The 19,560-nt window shown below is 31.4% G+C and overlaps 2 long non-coding RNA genes across 2 annotated transcripts; one reads left to right on the top strand and one right to left on the bottom strand.

The window, feature by feature from the left end:
- Positions 1-7,640: 7,640 nt before the first annotated feature.
- LOC143043091 (uncharacterized) lies at positions 7,641-15,135 on the bottom strand. The gene is made up of 4 exons (XR_012968190.1): positions 15,026-15,135; positions 12,418-12,524; positions 8,875-9,038; positions 7,641-8,107 (listed from the first exon to the last, which is right to left on the bottom strand). It is a non-coding gene; the product is annotated as an uncharacterized LOC143043091 (long non-coding RNA).
- A 149-nt stretch (positions 15,136-15,284) lies between these two features.
- Positions 15,285-18,005, top strand: LOC143043092 (uncharacterized). Its single transcript, XR_012968191.1, has 2 exons — positions 15,285-15,682; positions 17,742-18,005. It is a non-coding gene; the product is annotated as an uncharacterized LOC143043092 (long non-coding RNA).
- The last annotated feature ends 1,555 nt before the right edge of the window (positions 18,006-19,560 follow it).

Here is a 19,560-nt window from a genome sequence, read left to right as displayed (position 1 = left end):
AAATTTGTATACCAAACATTTAAAATTTTACTCGGCGTTTATAAATAGCATTGTAAGTACAACATCTTATAAACGATAATCATTGATAAATGTAAATGAGCCACTCTTTCTCAGGTTGAGATGGAGTATGTTCGTTATTTGATTTAACGAGTTTAACAATCGAAACCCCTGAAATATCGTCTTATGACAAGCACGAAAAATGGCGAAACAGAACTTCCAACAGCGGACAAGGATTTCTTATTATACAATATTCTTTCAATGGATGTTTTAAATGCAATGTAGAACTTATCAATTAAGACATTTCGTATCCCTTTTAAAATATGAAGTTACATGCACGAAGAAGTTTGTCTGACGTATAAAAATTGACGGAAGTTAAGAGAAAAAAGGCAGTATGGCCATCTTGCCAAAAAAAAAAGCCATGATGACTTAATGAAAAACAAGTCAGAATAAATTAATGAATAAGAAAGGCAGAACAGAATAGAGTGTAAAATAAAAACAAAAGGCAGGACTACATTTACATTGAGATTACATTGAAATAAAAATGCAGAACAACTTCCCCACCTCTACCCTGTAAAAAAAATAATGGTATCTCCCTTTAGTGTTGATTTCGACAACGAGCTTTGTGACCGCAGAGAAAAAGTCAATTGTGATACGGTGTGACTCTATCCACCACTAACTCATAACCACAAGCTGAGTGAGGAGACTTTCTTGATTTCCCCGAGGGTATCACAAGCCCAGTAGTCAGCACTTTTTGTGCTGACATGAATTGTCATTGATATGGTTATCTATACTATTAAACGAGAAGACCTCATTTTGTGTGTCGCTTCTCTTCCTTCCACGATAAATTAATCGTCATGCCTCTGTGTTCTATAGGTAACATGCATAGTCGCATTTGTCATCCATTCTTATGATAATTCAGATTGACTTATTTTTGGAGAAAAACGACAAAAGAAGAGCCTCGGATAATGATTCCGGCATCAGACTAGCCTGGGGTCCTGGCTAATCTTGTCAGTATACGACGCGCAGCTAGATTGGGCCGGATGCCAAGCTATCATCAGATTTACTTTTAGTCATAGATAAGACTTCCGGTTTGAAACATCACAAGTACAACCAATCGTATAATAGGTAACAAAAATGAAAAATAAATAAGCCAATCAGAGAGTTCTCCATAAACTGGTGTTAAGATCGCAAGAACCACAACTATTATACCTCTTTAGAGAGTACAATTATTTTTCGCGTTTATCTACATGTAAACTACGATTATACTACTTTAATATATAGAGACTCTCTGTATTCTGTCTACTGTTTTTTTTTTAAATTTTTGCTATTTAAGTGGTCATACCAGTTGCATATATAATATATATTAAAATAAGTAAAACATGTTGACACAAGTACAACCAATCGTATGATAGATAACTAAAATGAAAAATAAATAAGCCAATCAGAGCGTTCTTCATATCATGGTGTTTAGATCGCAAGAACCACAACTATTATACCTCCTTAGAGAGGACAATTATTTTTCGCGTTTATCTACATGTAAACTACGATTATACTACTTTAATATAGAGAGACTCTCTGTATTCTGTCTACTGTTTTCTTTGAAATGTTTACTATGTAAGGGGTCATACCAGTTGCATATATATATTAAAATAAGTAAAATATGTTGAAACAAGAATGTGTCCATAGTACACGGATGCCACATTGGCACTATATTTACTAAGTTTCGAGTTGATTGGACTTCAACTTCATCAAAAACTACCTCGACCAAAAACTTAAGCCTTAATCGAGACAGACGGACGGGCGGACGGACGGACGGTACGACGAAGGAACGAACGAACGAACGCACGCACGGATGCACAGACTAGAAAAAATAATGCCTATAAGTGGGGCATAAATATTTATTGTTGAAAGTGACAGTAGTGATTTGGCAAAAATGAAAATAGGGTAGAGATTAGAGGGAGTCATGACCTTTTTCGGAACGTCGTGATCGGGTGTTTTTAAGCTCGGGATTTGGGGATTGATCCTTACTGGATCCGGGAATATATTTTTCGATTTCGGGATTTCGGGATAAAAATTTCTTTTAAATTCTGCATTTTGGGACTTCATGGTTTTAATTTCGGGATCAGGACCCCTCCGACTACCCCTCAAATTAGCCTTAGTCGGTCTTAGTCATTTATACAAGATTCATATCCTACCATTGGCATGTTTATAAGGCCCTCAAAAGAAAAAACACTGATGGATTGTCATAGAAGCATATTTTATTAGACTAATGATGGTCTATATATAAGAAGTTACATTTATTTCATGTTTGAAGCGGTGCAAATTTTTAATTTAATTTGACTTTTACCAAAAGATACATTGTAGCAAAGGAGAAAAATAATTATGGTCTGAAGCCAGAAACACGAAAATAATTGAATTTAACAGAGAGGAAACAAATATCGGACTTTGGAAAAAGGGAGAGGGCTTTTGATACCTTTTATGAAATTCTCCATACATTAAATCTTTTACAAAAACTCAACCTACAACAGTTCACAAGTTGCATATGGCCGCGATTTCGCGGGTGTGTTCCAGTATTTATAAATTTACTGTTTACAAATTTTTGAATTCGTTGAAATACTAAGGCTTTTCTACCTCAGGCACGATTACCTTAGTTGTATTTGGCAAAACTTTTAGGAATTTTGGTCCTCAATGCTCTTCAACTTCGTACTTTATTTGACCTTTTTAACTTTTTTGGATTCGAGCGTCACTTATGAGTCTTTTGTAGACGAAACGCGCGTCTGGCGTATATACAAAATTTAGCCCTGGTATCTATATGAGTTTATTTGCTATAAGACGTCTATAACTATTTTCGACCTTGTCGTCTTATTTTTAAAATTACGTCATTGATGAGCTGATCACTACAACGTTTAAACAAAATATTCGTTCCCGTGAAAACTAAGATTTGTTTAACTTTCATATTTCATCGTGATCACTTCTCAGGATATAACGGCTATCTGTATGTTGGTTTTACAGCTAATTTCCCAATGCATGTAAAGCGAGACTTTAGTTAGCTTGATTGCTTAGTTTGTATATTTTACAATTGTAATTGGGATAATGTCCAATCAAATTTAAATATAATATATACAGATTAAAATGTGCCTCTACATTGTTTGAAGATGTCAATGTTATTTACAAAGCTTGAATTAATGTTTATACCAACAGAGCAAGCAAGCCTACCAAAATTTTACTCTACCAGCATTAGGAAATAAGCTGTAAAGTCGACAAGATAACATGTTAATGTATTCAAGTGAATTTAAGATTTGTTGCAATTCTAAAGTACAATGGTTAAATCAGTCTTATCTTTGATGTGCCACATGGGCATCCCTATAAAAAAGACAGTCCATGCGTGGCCCATGTCATTAGATATTATGCATGTCAGTGGATATCTTCTTTGTGAAGCTAGCACTTATAACCTATATTATTTACGTGTCTGAAATATTTTGAAAAGTGTAACTAAACTCTTGAACAGACCATTTATAACCGTCGTTTGTGTGAATTCGGGATTTACACGTATTTAAAAAATCTTCACTTTTCGGCATTCGAGAAAAACTATATTTAGCAAACACTGTTGAGGAACACAAATAAAAAATAAATTTAATTTGTTTAAAGTCATAAGAAACCTCATATCAAAAAAAAATAATGCATATGTTTTTTTATAACTCAATGGATAGTTTTCATTATAAAACTTATGTACATATACTTTTTTCTAAAGAAAAATTCTGTAATTTATTCATAAATAGAAGAAGTTTACTTTATTTTATTTGCTTCCTTCCAGGAAGCGATTCCCCCGACATATTTTCCGTATGCAAAGTGACCTCAGTGTGACCCATCTCGTAAAAATCCGGTGATCACAATACACATGGATGTCCTTAAAATAAACTATTATCTGAATTTACATGTTAAACACGTGCTCAATTTCCGTGCTTATTTGTTGATTTTTTGTCGATTGTTGACAAACAGGTGACAATCGTTAAACTTCGGCCTCAAAACACGAACTTTAATACCTGCCATATTTTTACAACAACACTGACCGATTGAAAAAAAAATTGACGATTACGCGAAATTTACACGAAAAAAAATATAAATTCGTGCACAGAAGACTAAGTTTATGATGTTTGTATGCATAGGTTCAAGAATTGGAAGAACATTATTTTTCTATTATTCATCTATTTTCACCAATAGATAGGTGTATACACAACATGCCAATTTCTAAATCATCCCTTATTTCTTTATCATTGTGAATAATTTATCCCGGATAATAGAATACATGTACTACATGTCTTTGATTTAACAGAACAAATGACAAAAGATCTGGCAAATAATAAAAACGGTGTATGCATACAAACGTTTTCCGTCGAATGGAGGAGCTTTTAATAAATCGATCAGAACTGTCACACAACAGCGATGAAAATGTCAATAATCATTGAAAAGCAAATCGTTGCGTCCAGAAATTCCCAAAGTACCATTTCTGTTATAAAGTCTTACCTGTCTGAAAGTGACAAAGCCATTGCACCAGTAGAGATTCACAAATAATAGTTTTTATCAATATCGGATAAATTAATTGACTGTACAATCGCTTGCGAGTTAACTGTACTATCACTTGGGCCTTTCCTGTACAATCGCTTGTCCGACTTATCAAAGCTCATTTTCAATAAAAAATTAAGGAGATGTGATATGATTTGCAATTAAACAACTATCCAACAAATTAATTGAATGTACACATGTAAGCTCTATTAGGCGACCATACCTTATAATCGGCTATATATACATTTGTAAAAGGTCCCAACATAAACAAATATGGAACAATTAAATTCGAAAACTAACGGCCTAATTTATAAGAAAAAAAAATATGACAGTCATGAACCAACGGCAACCACTGAACTACAAGCCACTGACCTGAGACAGGCATATAAAGAAGGTGACGTGATAAATATGCATGTGTGTGTACGCTCAACCTCCTAAATTGAAGTGGATGTAAGCAATTATAGGCAATAATGCGGCCTTCAATAACGAGAAAAACATTTCCATATAGTCGACCGATCATTAAAAGGCCCCGACATAAAAATGTGATTTTTATTAAAAACTTTACACAGTGAATTCATATCAGCTTACAGAAAAACAAAAAAGTCAGTTATAAATAAAAATACGGATAAACAATTCTTTTTTTTTCATCTATCTTATGATCATTAACAAGCTTCTGTCCTAGTTTAGTAGAAATTGGGGATAGTTTAAGAAAGTTATTAAAGTTTCAAACAATTTAACCACAAAGTGAATATTTGTGGTTTGTGGATCGCTATGTCTCGCTTTTGCAACAAAAGTCGCAGGCTCAACAAAAATGTAATAAACTGTTATACTTTGCGAAACATGTGTATCTTCTATGTCAGTATGTGTTGGTAAACAAACTCTGTACATTTTACTATTTTAAAATATTTTTTTAAAATATTACTAGAGAACTTAAAAAAGTGAACTTACGGAACAAGCAAACGAAATTAAAAGAAACAAAAATAAGTAGAAAATACACTTTTACATAAAAGTAAAAACTATAACAGACAGAAAAGCAAAATAGTTACGGCAGTAATAACTATACCATAAAAAAAAAAAAAAAAAAAAAAAAAAACAACATAAAATAACATAATATATATATATATATGTGTGAAAATTTACTTTCTGAAGATACAACAAAAAAATATAAAGATTTTTTTTTCTGTTTAAGATCTTAAAAATCTCATTGAAATTAACTAGATATTCTGTATACAATATTATGTATGCTTCACAATATATCAAAATAAAATGCTGAACGACCCAGATCCCCCTCCTTTCAAAAATTGTCAATATCCGATGCATTTGAATAAAGCACAAAAAAATTATGTAAATACACGCATGCAATCAGGGCTAGCATTTTGAACATATATTTTAATGGTACCTAACTGTCAAAACATGATTACGATTATTAAGGGTATATTAATTGTCTCTAACTGTCGCCTGGTAAGATTAATAGTTTGAGGTAAAACTTAATGATACCATATGGCCTAGGTGTTGATTGACTTTTATTTTTATGACCTAAGATCAGTTCCTCAGATATGGTAATGAAATAGCACCCGTATCTTCTTGAATATACAGACGATCTGCTAAGTGAACATCACAGCATGAATCTGTCCATTTTTTGCGTGAAGGTAACACTAAAAGTTAGGTGACATACATCAAACCGTTCCTTTTGTAATTAAAATTAATCTGAGACTACTATAACTATGTGTTACAGTAGTCTCAGGTTTAATTAACATAACGGTCAAAATAGTCTGTTTTAATATGTCAGTGGAATCTTCAGCTTTAGAATAATGTAACAAACTTTGTATTTATAAACGATATAAAGTAGTATTTGGTTTTAAAAGATACTTAGATTTTCATTGTAATGTATCTATATTAACAAAATTGCGTAGAGACACACTTAAATTAAATGTTGAAGTTGGTCGTTATCTGAATACTCAAAGAGAAAATAGAATTTGTATATGTTGCAATATGAATGTTTTAATTGGAGGACGAATATCATTTTGTTTTATCATGTCCAACGTATAGATCTGTACGTATAGAATTTTATATTTATTCTACTATTCTTGGCCAAATCGGCACACGTTAGATAATTTATTCTAAATCTCTGACAGTAAAACTATGCATTTATTCAAATGCAGCCGCTTGGAAAATTAGATCACATATAATGTCATAATATTATTGTATACTCTGTAACTTCTGTTCTTTGCTGCCTTTTGTTTGTCATATGTTGTATATATTTTCGTTTGCCATAGCATGTGAAAATAAAGTATGCATTAATCTGACTACAGTAATGACGATGCCGATCTGATAAATCAATAAACTGATATTGCCCCCAGTTTATCAAATCTCGTATCTAATTAGTCGATAACGCAAAATCACGATCGATCTTGCACATGCGCATTGTTTCCCTGAACTAGAGTATTAACGATATAAATTATCTGACATATAAAATATTTGTATTTTGCGCTGATCGTTCCTGATGAAGTAAAATTCAGAAACGTGATTTGGACGTATGAATTTTATAAGATGTTGTTGTCACTCTTTTGTTAGTGTTACGTTTAAAATTTGAAATTACTTTTTTCAAAGAATAAGTAGATTAATACATAAATTAACACCAGAAAATAAAAAAAAAAAAAAAAAAATAAAATCAGAAACAGTTATTGGCGAATAATTTAATTTTGAATGTAACGCGTCTGCTGATTGGCTGACGTTATTTTGTTATGAGCCTATAGACTTAATTTAGTCATGTGACCGTGACGTCATCAACGTTTTTCATGGTTTTCTACGGTTTAAAATGGAATTTAGAATTAAATTATAAGAAATGACTGTAATATTTTTTCTGTCTATTCGAAATAACATAAAAAATGTGGTGCACACTGTTAAATAACCCGCTACGCGCATTATTCAGTGTGCACCAAATTTTTTATGTTATTTCTTCATAGACAGAAAAAATATTACAGTCATTCCTTAAATAATTTATTTCTACAACAAAACAATGTTTAATAATTCAAAATAATATAAGTTTTTTATTCTGGCATTTATAATACAATGTATCATCCACATGAAGGGGCGTAACTCCTAATATCATTCTAACACACTAAACGAATTTTAACCCGATCTGAAAGTTTTGAACGTTACTTTTTATGATTGGTCTTAATTTGTCCAAACCAGTCTTAACAGACTTGATTTAACGCTAGAGCCTTCCATCTTGATTAACTTGACATGACTGAACAGACTTGACACGACATATCTGAACAGTGTCTTAAAATCTGAAAAGTCTCAACGTTTTTCTCTAGCGGTAAATTAAGTCGATCAAGACTTGATCAGACCAAAATGACCGTTTCAGAATTTAATCTGGCTACTAGTGATATATAGCAGCTGTATTCTAGTTAATTGATTGAGTGTTTAAATGCTTATTGCATTTGGTATTGCAGATGAATGGAGCTCATCATACGGGTATTTTCTATTTTTGTTTCTGTCGTCAATGGTCTAACCAATCTCCCGTAAGTTCTGTCGAAACCTACAAAGAGATGAATGAAAATAACAATGAAAAAACTTTAAGAATATTGTGAAGAAGTATTTGTAAGAAATATACTAAAAAGTTGATGATTACCTGATACAAAAACATCGTTACAAAACACATTTACATAAATTATGGGTACTTTACACCACCTTTTTTTTTTTATATATATGTTAGAAGTTAGGAAGGTGTATTTTAGGGGTCGCTGTTGGACGTTTTCAATAATATTGTTCTTAGTATTAATTCGGCTGCTGGTTTCCTTTGATAGATTATTTCTATTTCACATTTTGTCATGCTAATTTTTTTGAGAGCCTACTATATGGTATTTTGTCCAGTTGTTCTTAAGTCGTGTAGTGCTTATTCCTTCTATGAAACAAGCCACTTATCTACTTTCATTATTTATTGGTACTCCTGATAATTAAACTGTTACACGAACCCTGGTTTAAAGTAGAATGAGTAGGATTTGTTTAATATTTGATGCTGTTTTAATTTTGTACTTTGCTTTAATAAAAGTTGTACTTTTAAAATCTGTGTTTTAAAGTCTATTGAAGCTTACGAGAGACATAAGCCAGCACGAGTACTCCACTACACGGTGCAGTAATAGTGCCGAACACCACCGTGTACTTGGACCTGCTACAGTACATTTGAATTTCTTTTATTTACTTCGTGATTTTCTTGCTTGAAGATCTGGGTTTTTTCTGCTCTTTGGTCGGGTTCTTGTCTCTTTGACACATTCCCCGTTTCATTATCAATTATATAAAACTCACTCTTCAACAAATTTCATTGCAGGTGGATCCACTATCAATTGTTTCTCAAAATCACCCAGACTTTGTGTTCCTTTCTCACTAAGAACTTTTACGGATCCCATCAACTGTAGAAACTGGATTCTGTTTGAAATAGACCTAAGGCCAGTTTTTATAGTAACTGGACTCTATAATCAGAATAACGTTACATTTAGATATATGAAATCTGACCGAAAACAATTCTTAAAAAGTAACTGAAGATTGATTTAATATTAATAAAATATCGTCATAGCACACATCCATTTAGCTACAATTGACTTCATTAATGTATTTAGTTACCGGAATTTCCCAAAACTCACAGCGTTGGTTGACCGAGCAGAGACAAATGTTAGTCATTGACTTGTATGCGACTTAGTGTTTGTAAGTCAAAATTAGAATAACAAAATATACAGAACACCAAGGAAAATGCCAAACGAAAAGTCAATTAGTAAATGGCAATATCAAAAGCTCAAACACATCAAACGATTAGGAACATTTTTTATGAATTGTTGAACAATTATGTTAATTGTTTGAAACGAAATAAATTTGAATAACAAATAAGCAGCCAAAACTCAGTCAGTAATTTTTACAGAATTTATAAATACATATGTGTACCGAAAAAATGAACACGAATATGCTTGCTTAGATAGCTAACACTATATATAATAACTTGAAACTGAAAAGTGCAATAATATGAGTACAAAACTCTTGCATAAGGCAATACATATAGTGTTTTGATGATGAAATATGTAATGGTTTGAAGCGGTTCAGAATGCATGACCAAAAATCTAAAGCTAAAACGGAAAGTCCCTTATCAAATGACAAAAAATCAAAAGCACAAACACACTAAACGAATGGATAACAACTGTCATATTCCTGACTTGGTACAGGCATTTTCTTATGTAATGGTAGATTGAACCTGGTTTAATAGCTAGCTAAACCTCTCACTTGTATGACAGTCGCTTCAAATTCCATTATATAAACGATTGAAAGATTTAAAGTACTGGGAATGAATGGTTAGACTATTGACTCTGACGTAGAATGGCGCGTTATCCGTTAGAATGTAAACATTACACAGGTTGAGATATAAAATAATTATGTCGATTCAAAGTATGAAAAGAATATAGTCTTGAGTTCTTTGACTCATACCCCTTGTAGACTGTAAATTAGAAAATTCATTTACATGCAATTTGCACTGGTATATATATCCCAAAGACAAGGTTGACAGTACATTCTTTCATATAGACTTGTTTACATTTAAGGCAAGTAGGATGAACATACAGTAACAAAGAAGTAAAATCACAACTCCGAGGAAAATTCAATCGGAATGTCCCTAATCACATGGCAAAGTCAAATGACAAAACACATCAAAAACGAATGGACAACAATTGTCATATTTCTGACTTGGGACAAGCATTTTCAAATGTAGAAAATGGTGGATTGAACCTGTCTTTACAGCGCTAAACCTCTCTTTTGTATGACAGTATCATCAAATTCCGTTAACTTTACAAACGATGCGTGAAAAAAACAGACATAATAAAAAAAAAAGGCAGTTGCTATTTGTCCGGCCATTACAATGCGCATGTCACTATAATATTTGTGTGTGCGTGTAATATTATCTTCAGCAGCACCAGGGGGTAGCACATGTTTGTAATCTTTAGTATCAGGGCCCAATCTTGTCACTGGTAATCGAAATCGTTGTTTTCTTCAAACTTATATATAGTTCAATATAACTATAAATAACGAATAATTAGAAAAAAAATTATATATGTCCCAAATGTTTTTATATAAGAAGAGAGAAGAAATTACTTGCAAAACAATTTTGGGAAGTGTTTCACTCGTGCATTTTAAATTAAGGTAAAGAATTTTATCTAGCTGAAAATGGTACAAAACTATTATGTCTGTAGCTGTCAAAGAGAATTATAGATCCTTTTACATAAAGTTATCCATTTTTTGAGTGAAAGGGGAGAGCTTTTTCTATAATGCAAACAATAAACCAAAAAGAATCATGTTCTCCCCATGAAATTTGATTGGTGCATTACCGGCTTTGTCACGTGCACGAAGAACAGAAAGCGGTCCAAGAATTTACTGAACAAGGTGCGCGTTTCGACAATAAATGTCTCTTTAGTAATGTTAGAAGTTTAAACTTAATAAAAACGTCGATTGATACCAATGCAAATTAACAAGACTCACGTATAAAATGATATCAAATTAATAATAGGATGAAAATTATGTTATAAAGTTAAAGCATGTGAGAGTTTCGAAGACGTTTGGTTTTTGATATAACAAAACCGTGTATATGAATAGTGTCCAGCTCAAAGATGTCACTAGAAAAAACAGCTTACAGTTTATGGTAGCAATTCACAGTTAGAAGTTTAGTTTCGCATTTTGGCCATGGTGAATTTTTCAAATAGTTTTTGTACAATACAATTGATTTTAAGATAGTTGGAGAATAATATAGCATTTGAAGTGCTCTTCATCTTCGTATTTTATTTAGCCTTTTTACCATTTTGTTTTATTCGAGCGTCACTGACGAGTCTTTTGTAAACGAAACGCACGTCTGTCGTAAATATAAAATTTCAATCCTGATGTTAATGATGAGTTTATTTATATGAACACTTAGATTGTGTGTATGCATGTTTATATGTTATTTTGTTGTTTGACAGTTTTCACATTCATGCCGACCATAGTTCCTGAAATAATTGTAATGTTTTTCATAAAAAATTTAACGCTCGATCTATTCAATTCAATTTTCTGGAAAAACGAGCAGAAATGCATATGATTTCTTTTTAGACCTCTTGATTGATTTATATGTCTATGGTTTCATGAAAGGTATCATTCTAATGGATTGGAATTCTCCTTTACACAAAAGTTGCAGATTTGTTTTACCCCCCCCCCCCCCCCATTTTTGAAATATTTAGTATCAAAGAAATGCAGATTATTGCCATGTCTACACCGATAAAAGATTATTTTTCACCATTATAACTATTGGAAAGCAAATCTATGGTTAATGTTCTTTCCATAAAGTCACACATGCATAACATAAATATTAAGCATCTCTTGTTAGAAAGGGAGAGAAAGAGGGAGGTTAAAACTTAAGAGTGTCAATTTTAAGTTTTTTTTTCTAAACTGTGTATTGCTACCAAATGTATCACTGGAGACAGTAACTTCCCTTTCAGGTTTATAACATTCATTGAATTCCATTATTGCATAAGTTTGTGATAAACATTATTCTTGGGGTAAAGCATTCTATCGAGATTCCATGTGACACTAATTTCTAACTATACACGGGGAATTCTAACTATATGAATTCACAATATAAATATTACAATTTTAAGTTTTTCTATCGTTCTATACAAATCCTTGATAATACCATCTTTTAATAAAAAAATCCCAATATAAAACTTACAAGACAACACCTTCAAATGAAATTCCAACAATTTATGGCTTACACATTTTAATTTTAGGAAACCAAATTCGGGATTGACAGCTTTGTAGTATCGACAGTTAATTAACAATATAACTTACAATAATAGTGCATAACGTATTTCTTTACGTAGGTTTTGATGGCATCATAACAACAGAGCAACATCTCTCATATGGTAAACTCCGTTCAGTACAGACTGATCAAATACCTGTAAAAAAAGTCATTATGAATAGGTTAAGTATTAGATGAGCTCTTTTCTCGATATGTTTTTAATCGGAACGCTTATAACCAATTATTTGAAAGACAAGGATGTTTTAAGATAATGTATAAGAGCCATCTAGCCAAAAGGTTCGTAAAACAATAACAAAATTCATCAAATGTAATTCTTGCCCAAGGGAGTTGCAAACCTGATTGTTTGAATAATGTATAAATCTAGAAACAAACAATTAAAAAAGGTTTGTAAGCAATTACTCTTTGGAGACAAATAGTCCAACAGTAGCCATGTTTACCGAGTGTAAAATTTGAAAGCAACATCTTAAAATTGAATGCTACAGAAAAGTTTTCCTAGATTTTCATCAGGAACTCTGAAAGTCGAATATTTCAGAACGGAAACAGTTAAAGAGCTATCTGAACAATAAGTCCTCAAATGATATAAAATGAATTGATGTTATTCACAAATATTCATGTTTAAAACTCTTCAAATTGGTGAATACAACAAGTTTCAGTTAAAAGACTGGCAAAACCAATTTTGAAAAACTATAACTGATGAATCAAGCGGTAATACGAATTGTAAACCCATGCCATAACAATCAATTTTCTGTCTATTTTGCATTTCGTTTTAATTTACAAAAAGAGTTGAAAACGATTCAAAGATGTAAAGTAAAAGCCATTTAAGCATTATAAGCATATACAACCATCACTTTATTTGCGACGTTTTAGTAAAATCTATATTTTCATCATTTGCTGTCGAAACTGTACGCATTTAGGATTCACAATGAAGGTTATGTGTCGATGAGTTGGACTTGATGTTATTTGTATGATTAAATTTAAACGGCGTAATGATAAAACAGACAAAAGAGGGGAACTATGCACATGTGCAACTGGTTTGAGTTTCGCAACATCTGTTGTGTTAGGACTTGATTGTCTTTGTATGTCTATTTGCTCGAAAGAGTCAAGTGTTGGTGGCTGTTTTATATGTTAGTTTGATATGTCCATTCTTTATTCTGTTATTCTTTGTATGCATTGTTTTCTAAACATATCACGTTCGATGCAGCAAAAACAAAAAGTTAAAATATGTATAGGGATGCTACATCAATATGCTGAACTTTGTTGTTGCAAAAAATTATGGTGAACAAATACATTTATAAAATTATCTTTTAAAAAGGGACTCTTTAAATCCTCTGGCAGAGTTCCATGTAAATCCAATCTCCAGAATGCCATGCTAAAAAATAGTTTTATAGATCATATAGATTGGTTAGTCTTAAACGCCACTGTAAAGCAATTGTGCTATTTCGTTACGGTTTGTATTGATAGAGTGCTCGATGAGAACCAACATTTAGTAGGAAAACTGACGATTCAAGTCAATTAAGATTGGATTCGAGTGCATCTGTCCCTTAATATAACCACCTCAGTGTTGACAGGCGAGTAATACAGTAGTTTGACTATCTAAACCACTAAATGTATATTCTATTCATAATGACATTTTAATGTAATGATATTTTATTCTGTCAGTATTTTTTTAAATTTAGAGTAAGGTTGTGTGCATTGTTTTGTTTGTGATATATGCTTTGTATGATGTTTTTGTGATATATGATTTGTATGATGTGTTTGTGATATATGATGTGTATGATGTGTTTGTGATATATGCTTTGTATGATGTTTTTGTGATATATGCTTTGTATGATGTTTTTGTGATATATGATTTGTATGATGTTTTTGTGATATGATGTTTTTGTGATATATGCTTTGTATGATGTTTTTGTGATATATGCTTTGTATGATGTTTTTGTGATATATGATGTGTATGATGTTTTTGTGATATATGCTTTGTATGATGTTTTTGTGATATATGCTTTGTATGATGTTTTTGTGATATATGATGTGTATGATGTTTTTGTGATATATGCTTTGTATGATGTTTTTGTGATATATGCTTTGTATGATGTTTTTGTGATATATGATGTGTATGATGTGTTTGTGATATATGCTTTGTATGATGTTTTTGTGATATATGATTTGTATGATGTGTTTGTGATATATGCTTTGTATGATGTGTTTGTGATATATGCTTTGTATGATGTTTTTGTGATATATGCTTTGTATGATGTTTTTGTGATATATGATTTGTATGATTATCAATTGACGTTGTATAATGTTCTAGACCAGATTTGACTTCATGGCAACTTTTGAAAAGGTATACCCTTAATTTACCCTGATAATTTGACTACATGAAGTTTTCAATACACCTTTTTTTTTATAGAAGTGTACTAGCAGTATCAACTATTTTGATGTATTACTGCAAAGTTGTCAAAAGGATAACTTCAAAGGGGGAAACACTTTATTCTTGCACAACAATTCTTCTATAACTAAGTTACTCTACCTTTATTTCATTATGCAAATGTGTATACCCTTGTATCATGCCAATTGGACAAATAATAAACTATTTCTTTCACAACAATTCATACAATCTTCTATACATTTGCGTCTCACCTATTTTTTATTATGTGAAAGTGGCCAATGACACCTGCACTATTGCTCCACCAGGATTTATCAACGTGCCAAGTGCCAAACTAAAGTATAAGATTGAAATTATCAAAGTATATGTCTTACGTCAATTACTCTAAATCAATTAACTTAAAGCATGACTGTGTCAAAATTAGTCAGTACAACGGGAAAACTGCCGATATTAACAGACTGGATATTTAGTGCTAACTCTTATTTTAAATTCTTCAACAGTATGGGTCGTGTTTATTGCAATTGCTTATTGACAAGTTACACATAAAGTGTTCAATTTGTTCTTGTTTAATTTGCATTTCAAGATGAAATTGTTTTACCTTTGTTAAAATTCTTATGATAATTTACCGGTTGCCTTTAAACGTGGTGTGATTGAATAATATGGGATCATTTGAACGAAAACATATGTCTGTTTATTGCCACGAGATATATGAAATGTGGATTTAGTAATTTCAAAATTGGATGAGATGGCGCTATGTAAAACTTTTTGGGTCATGAATTTCAGGAAAAAAAAGGATGAAAAAATAACCGAACTCAAAGTTCCAATTCAAATTTAAAACGGCTAAGACCATTAACACCTGACAGATCGCTCGACTACATTGTTCACTGGACCGATTCGAAAAAAGGGCAATCGTAAGTATAAAATTCGAACAAAACAATTCAAATTAATCTGAGCTAAAATTGTCCAAATGTAATATGTATGTGTATGTGTTAATTAATTTTTATTTTGTATCTTAGTGTCTTTCATACACACATATCATTTTTAACAATCACCTTCTGTGTGTTGCATAAATTGTTCTTAAACTTAAAAAAAACAACAGTAGAAAATCGTGCTCAAGTCTTGTAATTTTCAACTCAAAAATGTGCATTCCTTTTATTAATATTTTATTTAGGCTTCTTTCAATCGTCAATTCTTAAATTATCGTATCGTATTTAAAAAAAATCCACATATATTGACTTGCTGAAATCTTTTAAGGTAGATCATAGGTATATGTTTCTCGAAATAGAATTTTCTGATATTTTGCTAAAATGAAGATTTTACTATGCTCTTTTAAAAAATATAACAAAAAGGATGAGCCATTGAAAGTTGCCTAAACTTGCTTAGAATGATCATGAAAAAACACTTTTTTGTGCTTAAAAGAATTCTATGAGAAATAAATTGTGAGAAGATAACAATATGTTTTAAGAAAACAAAAAGAAAAAGAAAAAATGCTGTCACCAAACTTGTTTCTTTGATACAAGTAAAAATTAAAGATTTAAAAGTATATAAGAGTATAAATTTGTTACTTAAAGAGTTTATTCCCCTTCAATGGCTTAGTTGAAAAAGTTGATTCTAAAACACAAATGTTTGGTATTTGTTTTAATATTATTGGTAAAGCAATAAATCAGCAAGTTTTCTTCATATAAAATTGCACATCTGTCGACAAATTGGCAGATTAGGACAAATAACTAGACTGATTGTGTACTGCAATAGTACAATCCAAGATGGTGCTATACCATGAATCTACAATTTTAAAGAGAAAGCATCTCAATCGTACTTTCAAGAAAATGAATGACCTTTAGCTTGAGAGCTTTTGTTTGAATTACGTCATGTGTTTTTAGTTTAAGCCTTCCAATTGATAATTTATAGTATAGTGTGTCTTTCTATGTTTTGATACTAGTCTATTGTTTAAGAAAAGGGAGAAGGTTTTGTACCATGAAAACGTTTAATCCCGCTGCAAATGTTTGCACCTGTCCTAAGTCAGGAATCTGATGTACAGTAGTTGTCGTCTGTGTATTTAGTTCATACGTTTCTCGTTTATATATAGAATAGACCGTTGGTTTTCCCGTTTGAATGGTTTTACACTAGTAATTTTAAGGACCCTTTATAGCTTGTTGTTTGGATTGAGCCTAGGCTCCGTGTTGAAGGCCGAACCTTAACCTATAATGATTTACTTTTATAAATTGTTACTTGGATGGAGAGTTGTCTAATTGGCACTCATACCACATCTTCTTATATATAGGAAATGACGTCCATGCGTGCAGATAAATCATGAAATTTCGAAATTTTATTGTATCTTAATTTTCCCAAGCTCTAAAGCAGAAAATTCTTCTGATCATGCATTTGAACTACATTAATTTCTGCTGTCTGTTTTTTTCTGTCTTAAGTTTTGTAAGTAGTAATTACCTGCGGAATTCCAATACTGGAGTATACACAGACTTCACGCCTTCGACATCCTTCAACTCGACGCCGCTCGCCATCACCAATCTCTGACTTTCTTCTTTGTAAATTATGCCTTTCAGACCCTTTCAGACAGCACTTGTATGTATTGCTTTTTTTTAATAATTCATTTCATTCAATTTAGTTTGTTCAAAAAGCAATGTATGTTTCATTTTCGGCTGAAATCCCTTTTTGCGATGATGAAGTTTCGCAAATATTGGCTAATATCACTCTATGATTTGATGTATTTGTTCATTTGACTCTTTTGCTTAGGGACTTTTCGTTTGAATTTTCCTCGGAGTTCTGTATTTTTGTTATTTTATTGTAAATATATTTGAGTTTTTGACGCAAGAAATCTTAGTTTAATGATTTATAATAACACAATATTATTTAAACTAATTTTTGTGATATGCTTGAATTGACGGATATTTTCCTTTTGAATATAAAACCACTTTAACATTTATGTATTCTTTTTTATTATTTACATTGCAGATATAATCAACACAATCTTTGGAGAAAAGAAAAGTACTTTAAAAAGTGTATGAACATTACTATATTCATTTGGTGTTTGACTAGGCAACCTTATCTACTGCTAAATTTCGTTAATAATTCATCAATCCGTGCTCATTTAATAACAATGACTGCATGTAAAAAATACAATTTCGTCTTCGGAAAAAGAAATATTAAACAAATGCACTATGTATATACTGCATTTTCAGTTCTTTGGATAGTAAAAATTAAAAATCATGAAAACTATACTGTAAAATATATGTTTCAATCCATTACCCCCTCAAAATGATGTTAAAATACCCTTTTTGTAGGTGCAAGTTTTAACCTGCATCTCGTTTATTTGAATGTTCCGGCCTTTAAATATCTTGCACCGACTTTCAATTGTCTATGGTACATGATCACATAGAATATTGAGAGGAAAATAACGTTTGCCTATAAAAAAGAAGATGTGGTGTGATTTCCAATGAGAAAACTCTCCACTCGATACAAAATGACACAGAAATTGATAACCATAGGTCACCATACGGTCTTCAAAAATGAGCAAAGCTTAGTTTGATTAAACTTACTTGATAATCAAATGGGAATCTTTCATCATCTGGTAATTCTTTTATCTAAAAATAACATAATTATTTTTGTAACACCATAAGCTATAAAAGTTATAAATCAATCAACGGTGTTCACAACAAAAATAATACACAAAAGGTTTAATCTTATTTCTGATCTGCAAATGTATAAAAACTGACAAAAAACCCCTCACTAACACCATCCTGTTTACTTGGTTCTATAACGGATCATTAAGATATACGATCTTTCCATGGATCTCTTGGGACAATCGAATAAATGTTGTTAATGTTGCCAATATCGAGTGAATGTTTTTAATTGGATATGAGAGACTTGTTCAGAATCCCCAACTGGTGAATTATCCTAAGCAACTATTATATGCAAACGTCATGATGATTGATTAAAATAATAATATGAAAGTATATGCAGGTATCTTGCACATATACAACAGCTTATATGATACCTATTTAAATTCGGTATTACATAACTCTAATCAAACACCAGTAGCCTATACAATATGCAGGTAGCCATACAGGGTGAGCAATTGAAAGTGATCATTGAATAGTATGCAGTATTATACATGATTGTTTATAACGATAGTTTTTATACACTACTAGCTGTTGACTCATGAATGTCACAGTTACAGGAACATGAAAATTGATTCTATTTTGTCTAGATAAAGGTAATATACTGAAAAGATGTAAAGTGCAGATTTTGTTTTTATTACTTTGTAATTTACTGGCTCGTAAACAGACTGATATTTTAAAAAGTCCCCAAACTAGATTTTGTTTTCAATTTGTACGATCTCAATTAATGCAAAATTGTTACAAATACTGTTACCAAAGTACTGCAAAGATTAAATTGAAGAAAAAGACGAGAATAAATTAGAAATACATGATTGTGTTTAAAGAAATTTTTTTTTTTTTGAACGCTTCAATTGTAAAAATAGAATAAAAGCACGATGCACTCAGAGCACTTGAAAACTTCCATGATTTATAACTTTAGGGACGTTAAGGTGCACAGAAGCAAAATACTGTATTTAATAGATGAACTTGTTTTTATTTCGATTATTGACCAATGGCCTAAAATTCCAGATGAATCATATCGATTTCATAAAAGGTTGTAAATTAATAATAGCGTTAATATTTGAAACTTGAGGTATTAATTACTTACTGAACCAACGAGTATGCAAAGATAAACAGAAAAAAAAATCACAGTAAGTATAAGCATTCAACGCAGT

Source organism: Mytilus galloprovincialis, chromosome 8 (assembly GCF_965363235.1).
Source record: "Mytilus galloprovincialis chromosome 8, xbMytGall1.hap1.1, whole genome shotgun sequence".
Taxonomy (NCBI): domain Eukaryota; kingdom Metazoa; phylum Mollusca; class Bivalvia; order Mytilida; family Mytilidae; genus Mytilus; species Mytilus galloprovincialis.
Note: the sequence above shows the minus strand (reverse complement) of the source record. Positions and strands in the feature narration are given on the sequence as shown.